The 8,386-nt window shown below is 31.5% G+C and overlaps 1 non-coding gene across 1 annotated transcript; it reads right to left on the reverse strand.

Annotated features, from left to right (window-relative positions):
- Nucleotides 1–2,224: 2,224 nt before the first annotated feature.
- LOC112032802 (uncharacterized) lies at nucleotides 2,225–3,948 on the reverse strand. The gene is made up of 3 exons (XR_010632839.1): nucleotides 3,360–3,948; nucleotides 3,094–3,252; nucleotides 2,225–2,755 (listed from the first exon to the last, which is right to left on the reverse strand). It is a non-coding gene; the product is annotated as an uncharacterized LOC112032802 (transcript).
- Between the last annotated feature and the right edge of the window lie 4,438 nt (nucleotides 3,949–8,386).

Here is an 8,386-nt window from a genome sequence, read left to right on the forward strand (position 1 = left end):
ACACACATATATGGTTTTTTAGTGTATTCTTATATATTCCTACCCACAACTTCTTCTTCTTCTTTTTATGTTCTTTTCTTTTTGATCTTTTTTATTTTTAGAAACAACTCATTATTCTAATCAATTTTTTCTCTCCCCTATTATCAATAATTATCATTCTCTTATAATTTTTATGTGGCTTTTGTTTTGTTTTTCTTATTACTTTTGACATTCGCAAAATCCATACTAAAATGCTTTATCAAACCTACTATCAACACCATTACAGGTATGTATATCTCTTCTTCTTCTTCTTTTTCTTTTTTTTTAAGGCTTTACTTATGAGTCATAAAGGAAATTTTAAATCCATGAAATTCATTATATGAAACTCCAAAAACATTTACTCTTTATCTATTTATTATTTAAAAATTATCAAATTTTTTACTCTATCCATCTTTTTATGTCTAGGTTGTATTTATGTTATGTTTATATGTGCATTAGAATTAATTAATTTTCTTGAATTGTAAAATTTTATGTTATTATTTCTCATTTTTATTTTTGTTGTTAGTAATATAATTTGCGTGTGAAGAGATTGTTTAACATTATGAGCATGTAATTTTTTTAAAAAGAAAAAGAAAAAAGAATTCACTGTAATTAATTTATGTTTTGGTTTTTACAAATATTAAAATAACCAAGTAATATTAAATCTACAGCATGAAAAAAAAAAATCACACCTGAATATGATCTAATTGAGGTTAACTCCAACTTGAGGGAATTGTTAAAGGGAAGGCAAAAAAAAAAAAAAAAAAAAAAAAAAAAAAACAAACAAACACTACGGAAAGTCCAACGACCATCAACAAATTAATCATCTTTATATTATCAACAAAATCAAACTCACAAGAAAGGCAATGGCTAATAAACAATTACAACTATATTCATCAATGTAGATTGAAGATAAGCACTAAGCAGGGATCTTGTCAATAAAACTGTGTACATAGAAGCACCTGTATAAAAATTAAATTACAATATAGGCAAAAAAAAAAAAAAAAAAAGAGAGAATAACACAGACCGTAGATGTATCCCATTTATATAAAAGATGTTATTAGTGTATTAGAATGTAACTCTAAATTTTCTCAAAAAAAAATGTAACTCTAATAAAGGTTTGAAAAAAAAAAAAATACAATGTAGTCTATACTCTTCAAGTGCATAACACATTTTAGATGTAACTACAAATGTCATTATGCCAATCATAAGTTAGAAAATAAGTGGGTTCTAGTTAGCTCAACAAAAAAAGTTTCTAATGGTTGAATAAGAAATCTGAGGTTCAATTTCCACTTACACCAAAAACTAATTAGTATCTTGATCTGATATTGGTTAAAACTCTCTAAAAAAAGGATAAGTTAGAAGATAATTACGTTCTATTATAATTATTATAAGAATTTCTTTTATATAAACTGTTGGATATACATGTGTGAGTAAAGTCTCATATTGAATAATGATAAAAAAAAATGAATAGTTAATATAAATAATTGAGTACATACTCATTAGGAACCATGTGTCAACCCTACACGCACATTTATGGGAACCCCAAGAAGAATTCCATGGGTTTGAAAAATCACTTTTTAAAAGGACAATGAATTTCATGGACTTTAGAGGAAACTTATGCCTGAATTTTTTTTTTTTTTTTTTCATAAAACAAGCTTTAAAAACTTAGTAATTTGGAAGCATTTTTTGAAAACATGTATGTATAAAAAATACTATAGACTTGATATTATATTTAGTAAATTTGCAAATAAGTTATAAAATATTCATTATTGTTTGTAATTTATTAATAATATAAATAGTCAATTTAATTTAAAAAAGATTTTCTATTTTTTAATAATACAATGTTGGTAAATCTAATTTTTATAAATTTATAAACCAAATCATTCTATCTAATTGAGTCAAATAATGTAATTTCATCTAAAAATTTGTAAAGCAGTAAAAAAAAAGTTTTAGTGATGGTATTCATTAAATATGAGAAAAGAATAGTTAATCAAGTAATTTGTAAACAAACTTAAACTTATTCGTCAAAAAAATGAACTAAGTTTAAATATGTTAATAAGTTTGATTTCAACTAATATTTAAGATAAAATTAAATAAACAATTCTAAACTTTTAATACTTAACTCGCCTCCTTTACAGCCTTAATTACAATTATTCACAATGATCACAAAAATGAAAAATCTAATATTCATCAAAACATAAAATTAATTGCAAAACGAAAGTAGCATATATGGGAATTGCATTCATTTACATCTAAAATTGGCACATCTTCTAAAAAGGTGAAATTACAAGTACTCTAACTGGTGTGGGTTCCATCTAAAAAAATCATAGGAAAGGAATTGAAACCCAAGAATAATAGGTACATATATGAAGAGGTAATTACCCCCAAAAAATCTCACACAGAAAATTAAAAAGCATAAGGATCTTGTGCAGTGTGACTGATGTGGGTATCATCTAAACTCTAAAGTATTCAAGAGGAAAAAAAAAATTAAAAAATTAAAAAAAAAAAAAAAAAAAAAAAAAAAAAAGAAGAAGAAGAAAAGAAAAGCAAGTATGATTAGTAACTCTATCAGTACAGGGTATTGGCTTTTCTACATGAGCTTGTAGTAACAGTTCCTTCCAGAGAGAAGAATCTGATAGCCTTTGCCACATGGACACTTGAAATGGACAGTTAGGCCCTCCTCCCCAACCCTTTCCACGAACACAGATTCTTCAAAATCTTGCGCAGAATTATTCTGAAACAAAAATGAATTTGCATAGATTAGTACCCACTACAGAATTCTCATAAAAATCAAATAGAAAAGGAAATAAAAACGAATGCATACTCTGCCTGGTGTCTGAGAATATGTACCATATATATAGATAGAAGAAATTAATTGGTACCAAGAACAAGAACTATTTTTCTAGCTGAATGACCCTAATATAATGGCCGTGAGTTATCATTTCTAGAAACAAAATGACAATCAATTAAGAACCAAAGATTTATATTTTTCTTTGTCTTTCACATTTTCTCCAATTTCTGGGAGCCAAACAGAAAACAATGAATTAAATCTTGAGAAGCTAAAGACCGAACCTTTGTTACGGCATGAACATTAGTATCTTCTTGTTCTTCATCTTGTTCTTGTTCTTGTTCTTCTTCTTCTTCTTCTTCTGCATCTTCTTGTTCACGCATGACTTCTTCACACCACTTGCTCATCTCTCTCATACAGTCCTTCATCCTTCTCAGCCTCTTCTATAGACCAAATCCATTACAGTCAATGAAATATATTCACAATCCATGAAAAGATTACAATTTTTCACATTAAATTCAAGTACCTAAAATAAGAAAAAGTAATAAACCTTGGAATTGGAGTTGGAGTTGGGAGTGTCTTCCTTAGTCAAATCCACACTTAAATCCCCGGAACTCGAGGACCTTGAATAGTCTTCGCCGGAGACGGATTCGGGTCAGAAATCGTCCGGCGCAGAGTCGGCGGAAGAGGCGGCAACCCGGGATTCGAAGACGGAGTAACCGGAACGACTTGACAGTACCCGTCGACCTCGGATGCTGCTCTGGAGACAGGGAATTGTTGGGGTTGGGTGCTTGAAAACCCGACCCAGATGGGAAAGGATCCGGGTCGAAACGGTGCGGCGGAGAACCGGGTCTTGGAAGAGCCTCTTGGGCTTAGGCTAGAGTCTGAGGAGAAGGCGTTGAGTGGGTCTTGGAAAGAAGAAGACGGCGAGGGGGAACGTCGTTTCATAGGGTTGGAGGTGGAGCAGAGGCAGCCGCAAGTGTTGCAAGGTTGGTGTTGGTGTTGGTGGTGGTTGTGGCAGTTGAACGCGTTGAGGTGGAGCATGGCAAAGCGGTTATCAAAGGGAGGCTGATCATCCACTGATAAGTCTTGGGAGACCGCCTCTGCCTCTTCTGGCTTATTTTCTTTACTCATTTTCTTCCTCCCTCGATTTCTTTCTTCTTTCTTTTTCTTTTTCTTTTTTTTTTTTTTTTTTCATGCTGTAGATTTAATATTACTTGGTTATTTTAATATTTGTAAAAACCAAAACATAAATTAATTACAGTGAATTCTTTTTTCTTTTTCTTTTTAAAAAAATTACATGCTCATAATGTTAAACAATCTCTTCACACGCAAATTATATTACTAACAACAAAAATAAAAATGAGAAATAATAACATAAAATTTTACAATTCAAGAAAATTAATTAATTCTAATGCACATATAAACATAACATAAATACAACCTAGACATAAAAAGATGGATAGAGTAAAAAATTTGATAATTTTTAAATAATAAATAGATAAAGAGTAAATGTTTTTGGAGTTTCATATAATGAATTTCATGGATTTAAAATTTCCTTTATGACTCATAAGTAAAGCCTTAAAAAAAAAGAAAAAGAAGAAGAAGAAGAGATATACATACCTGTAATGGTGTTGATAGTAGGTTTGATAAAGCATTTTAGTATGGATTTTGCGAATGTCAAAAGTAATAAGAAAAACAAAACAAAAGCCACATAAAAATTATAAGAGAATGATAATTATTGATAATAGGGGAGAGAAAAAATTGATTAGAATAATGAGTTGTTTCTAAAAATAAAAAAGATCAAAAAGAAAAGAACATAAAAAGAAGAAGAAGAAGTTGTGGGTAGGAATATATAAGAATACACTAAAAAACCATATATGTGTGTCTATATATATATATAGAGAGAGAGAGAGAGAGAGAGAGAGAGAGAGAATTTTCAATATTGAGGAAATTAAATTTCTAATCAATCTAGGAATTATAAAAGAAGAATAATTATTAGGTAAAAATCAAGATGCATGTTTATTTAAAAAAAAAACCAAATGTAGGAAAACACACACACACACACAACATAGGCTTTTTATGTTTTGTTACTTTATCCAAATAAACAAAGAGGAAGTTGATGCTTTAGCAATTTTTAGGATAGATACAAAAACTTAATTATTGTTATCACTAGTATAATTCATGAAGATTCATATGTAAGCTAATTTTTTTAGAAATAATTAAAGCTAAATTATTAAATAAATAATAATAATAAATTATTAAATAAGTAAATAATTTTAATAAAAAATTACTTTAAGTTTTAATTTTTTAGAGTTTAGACTTTTTTAGTGTTTATCTATTTTTATATTTAAAAATTATCTTTGTGCTTTGTGTTAATTTCTTGATATGAGATGTGGTATGGGTTTGATTGTTCTTATTTGGGTTATGTTTAATTTATGTCATAACTAACACAAACAATAATAAACAACATAGTTCATCAATACCGATTTTTTCCTAGTGATAGTCTAATAAAAAAAAATCAACAAATTCACAAAATAAATACAATAACCAAACCCCAAAAATAAAAACATACATAAAAGAGTTCAAAATTTGAGAATTAAAAAAAAAATAATTATTATGACAAAAGGACTAAATTGCATTGGTGTATAACAACCATCAAATATAAAGCAATAACACCTCGATAAAAATTATTTTCTAACATACTGTTGAGGTCTAAAAAGTTATAACTTTAAGGCCAAATAGCACAGTGCACTCCATGGAAAGTAATAATAAAAGGACTGAGCTCATCACAAAAAAGGATGGTAGGCCCAAGTCCATTAAAAAGATTTAAAGCCCAAGACTTGTGAAGGGATAGGCCTTAGGGCCCATGAAACGAATGGAAGAAAGAAGAAAGCTCAGCCCGCCAAGATCAGAAGATCAATAGGGATTTAGTGATAAGAACTGGGCTAGGATACCTAGGGACTGCTAGGAGCTTAGGGTCCTTGGGACGTGCAGCAAATGCAAGATGAGATTAAGACAGCTCAAAAGAAGTGCCAAGAAACACAAGAAATGAAGGGCAGATACGTCCTTATTAGCCACCCAATGATGCAGAAAGGAATCAAAAACTTGGAGATTAGCAATTCATTAATAAAGGGCTAGTTCCTTGGGGAACCTAGAAAGAAGAACCATGAAGGGAAGAAGCTGGGAGAACTTTTAACTTGGCAGGGATGGAATTGGCTCATTCTGGAAAAATGACAAAAGGAAAGGCAGCCAAAAAGCTAAGTCTGAAAAGGTGAGAAAACTTGAAGGAAGAAAGATTAGAGGTCAGCTCTCTAGGGACGCCCCAGAGCGGAAAGTCAGCAAGAGGCTTTTTGGGGAGAAAGCACCAAAAGTAGAAGATTATGAGAAACAAGGAAGGGGCAGCCACCAAATATTGCTGGCACAACATTGGCTCTAGTACCCAAGGGAGCAAAGTAGGGGAATCAGTGGTACCCGGAACCCTAGGATGACAGTATAAAATGGGAAGCATCTAACAGTGAAGGGGCATTTAGTAATAGTGAATTAGCATAGAATCATTGAGAAAACTTTGTCAAAAAACTAAAAGAAAGTAGGAAAAGAAAGAGAAATATTGCCCGGTATCCCAAAACAACCATTATAGAACATACTTGGATTCAAAAGGATTCAAATTTTGCAAGTCTTAGAGGCTTAGAGAGCCATCTAAGTCTGTAATTTTTGAGCTTATTTGGACCTTGTAACACGTCTTAGTGAGCACATTGTAATTCATAAATTAAGAAAAGTAATGAGATATTCCATATTGTTTTGAGGATCCTTAACATTTATTTTGTGTCTATCTTTATACATTGCTCCTTTATTGTTTCTTGCTGCCCAATACACACACACACACACAACACATATACATATATTCTTGCTTGCTAGTATGTACGTATTGTAGGATCCTTACTCTGTGCACCTTGGTTTGTAAACAGCTCACTTAGCTATGGTGAACCAAAGTCCAGTCCCTTTAAACAACAACTAAAAGGCCCAGGGTTCTTGTTTCCACTTGGGCCTGGACACTGTCCAAAAAGGGACCCCCACACATACCAATTGTGCTATAATGACATTCGTAGTTACCTGCATCAAGAATTTTGTATCTAATGGATCTACAATATAAGTACTTGAGTTTTGTAAGTAATTTGCAGTATTGTTTATAATAATATTAATGATTAAAAAATGTTAGAGTAGTTTTTTTACCTTTGGAAGATTGTTGAATACCTTTTCGTACACTATATTTTTAGTGTATCATTGTTCTTTATTAAAATTTCCAGAAAGTCAACACCAAATTTTCCTAGTAATAGTCTAGAAAAATATCTAAACACTCACAAACTAAATATATGGAAAAACCAAAACCAAAATTAATAAAAAAAACAATTTAACATGTAATTAATTTACTATAATTTGGTGAAGTCACTTGGCGTAACTACAACTTCTAACCCAACTTATCTCTGTGTGTGTGTGTTTGGGGGGGGGGGGCGCAGGTGGGTAGAGAGTTCGAAGAGAAGGAACCCCTGACCAGATCAACCCGAGGAGTAATTAAGGCCTAGCTATCTAACAAACTAGGCTTGGCCTAATCAAGACAACCTAAGCATTTGGCGGACCAGGAAAACTTAGGGTTACGATCTGCCTGAGGAGGCTAAGGAACAATGCTTCTCAGGAGACAAGAGGAAGGTTGTAAGAGCTAATGTTGAAAAACCAAGGAGGACCATGATAACACACAAACAAAAGAGAGAGAAAAATTCAATAAAAAGCATCCATCACCTCTGCATTAAATGTCTTCCAACAACTCACTCTGCTGCAATAATGACAAAATAATCCTAAACAATGTCTTCATAGCCTATCCTCTCTACCCACCATCAGTAAGGCAGTGATAGGACAAGTATCCAAAGAAAGATCAGTAATCCTCCAAGTGGAAAGTTAAGATGCAATTCAATGGCTATAAAATGAGGGAATATCCCACTTAAGATGGGATCAGAAGAGTTCAAAGAGAGAGAGAGAGAGAGAGAGAGAGAGAGAGAGAGAGAAACTAGTGTAACACTGAGAACTAAGTTTTCCTAGAACAAGTGATCCTCGGCTAGTCCGAGAAGCGACTTTAATAAGAATCTTTTTCTTCTTAATTAAAATTTTGTCGAATGTTATCTTTGTTGTTAATCTCGCTTTTTCAATCATTAAGCCATAGTTCAAAGGAATCAAAGTATTGGCATGCACTCCTATATCTACAAATTAGTTGTACCGGGTTCCCTTCTTAGCCCATTCTAATTGGGCTAGGCTTGGGATCTAGTTTTACCTTGTACAATACACACACACACACACTATTAATAACATGAAGGATTCTCTGATTGGGTTTCAACATTTTGTATACTAAAATACCCTTATACAAATTCTTAAATTCTCTAAAATACCCCTATCTTTAGTTAGATAATTTTGGGGTAGGAAACTATCTTTATCTCATTTTTATATATTATTCCACGTTATCTTACCTCAAAATACAAAAAGTTATTTATATATTTCTTTTAAACATTACTAGCCTCATCACACTCG

The sequence above is a fragment of the Quercus suber genome, unplaced genomic scaffold (assembly GCF_002906115.3).
Source record: "Quercus suber isolate HL8 unplaced genomic scaffold, Cork oak 2.0 scaffold_324, whole genome shotgun sequence".
In the NCBI taxonomy this organism is placed as follows: domain Eukaryota; kingdom Viridiplantae; phylum Streptophyta; class Magnoliopsida; order Fagales; family Fagaceae; genus Quercus; species Quercus suber.